Source organism: Monopterus albus, unplaced genomic scaffold (assembly GCF_001952655.1).
Source record: "Monopterus albus unplaced genomic scaffold, M_albus_1.0 scaffold105.1, whole genome shotgun sequence".
In the NCBI taxonomy this organism is placed as follows: Eukaryota; Metazoa; Chordata; class Actinopteri; order Synbranchiformes; family Synbranchidae; genus Monopterus; species Monopterus albus.
Window position 1 is genome coordinate 3,270,008 of NW_018127985.1, and position 2,434 is coordinate 3,272,441.

Sequence of the window (2,434 nt, forward strand, 5' to 3'; positions counted from 1 at the left end):
ACATAAACAAGTTAAAAGGTGATCTACCTTATTTAAGCAACTGTCTGTGGTAATGAAACTTCAAATGCTCCAAAGGAAGAAACTGACTTGAAGCATTAAGGGGCTCAGGGAAGGCAGGTTCTTAGCGTTCTTACTACGCATTTTCAAAGTAACTTTGGTATAGTAAATTGACAGATGTTTATGTATTTCTAAGAAATGTCACAGACCGATTATTTGACATATATAGATTGATTCTACTTACACTTCGGTTGGTGATCACCAGAAATAACGAATAAACACCGGAAAACGCGTAAAACCGGATGTGTCCGTTAAGAATAACATTAGGTCACGTGGTCTCAAAATGGCCGCGGCACTTTCCCTCCACCGAGGAATTAGCGTCCATACATAGCCAAAAAAAATATCCAGAGTACATGAAATACACGCTCAAATATTCAAAAACATAAAATATTCATACATACAGTCGTCTATAAACTCTAAATCCAACAAAATACACTGACTGGCACTCAGTTTAACTTCGTTTTCGAGTTAGGGCGAATCAGGTTTACTAAATTAAAGCAACTTTTTTCAAGCTCAATAAAACGTAGCAAAACTCACCAAAACCATCCTGGTTAGCACTACCAGTGCTTCAACAGTTGGCGACTCCAGTTTGGTTAAGAAAGATTATAAATTCAGAGTAAATTCTAAAAATATCCCGACTACTCTACACTGCAGGTGTCTGAAACTCTCACTAATCTCTGCTACACTGCGCCATCTGCCCTAAAACATGGAAGGTGGTGCACCCGAGTGTAATGCCTGGTTCAGACTACATGATTTAAGACAGATGACAGGCCAACATGACCTATGTGATTGTTTTATCTGGTATAGTCTGTGGCAATACCAAACGGAACTCTTTCTTCTCACTTTAATTAGAGCTTATTTCCCAGCAGTGATACATAGATAGATATTGGTTCTCACAGCAGAAACATTTTATTTGCTCGTTATTGTGTATTACATTGTGTTCTGAAACATTCTGATAGGTATGTATTTAAATATATATATGTATTCTTAAAATATACACACTGTTAGGTTTGAAAACTCTAGATGATGGAACAGAACAAACAGAGACACTTGAGTATACTATGTAGTGTAGATGCAAAGAGCAAAATCACAGTAAACACACTGAAGGAGAATTGCCCAGTGCAAAGAGCAATATTCTGTTTGGAAATTAGTTTCTCCAGGGGGAGAATTGCATCTACCACAATCTGAACTAAACAAAGCCAAGAGTCAAGAAGATTTTTTCTTGTTACAGTTCTGAGGTAGGACACAAGCTTACAGAAAACAAAGAGAATGGAATACAGCAAAACGGGGAAAAAGATACTGGGATGAGGAGAAAAACTATATAAACTGTGTAAATGATGATGATCAATTCACAGCTTCTAATTTTTTTAAATACACAATATACAAACTCTTTAAAATACACAACTTTTATTTAATATATTTAAAGTGTGCTCATTGTCAAAAACATTTATTTAAATATTTTGCACCAAGGAAAAACATGCCATGAATACAATCATCACAAAACACAAGAAAAGCAAGACAATACAGCAGCTGTGTCCAAATTCAGGGGATGCATCCTTTAAAGGCTGCATTTGAAGACTGATTGCGACACAGCATTGTGACAAGGCTAGCCCATTTTCAAGGCTCCTCCAAATGTGGCAGAGAAATGCATCCTTCTTTCCCCAGGCGACAAAGGTTTCAACTGGTAGATTCTTCAAGGCCCATCCTATCCCAAGATTCTTTGCACATTGGCAGGGTACAATGCTGCTTTTTAAAAGTATATATTTTGACACCTGACTCAACTTCCTGTACCAGAATGTATTCAATCCAAATTTTAGTATTTTAAATGCTGATATGACTTTGAAATAGATTGTGTTTGCAAACAAATTTCTTAGTGTTTTAAGTTATAACATATAATTCATATATACCACTCATATCTTGACAACACAGAACAGCATCTGCATGCAAGATACAAAACAAATAAACCAAAGAATATCTTTTTCCATTTACAGAAACTACAACCTTAATAATAAACTAGCACATTCATAACAAGTTAAAAATATTTAATCAGACTTTGATTACAGCTGCAGGCCATGTGGGAAAAAAGACCACATAAACATTTTAAGCACCGGAGCAGTAATCATACAGTTGTGTTGGAAATACAATGGTCAAGCACCACTTTGCAACAGAATGCCATTCTGTCTGACTTATGTACATAAGCTGTACAGTGACCCTAAACCTGATTCAAACTCAGTTTGAAGTCAAACAACAGCAAATGGTGCTGGCCTTCATGGATTTCACCTCACAATCACTGACTTTTGATCATCTTTGGGACCATTTGAAAAGGGAAAATGCAAAGTGCAAACCATGGTTAAGGCAAAAGGTGGAATAAGGAAAG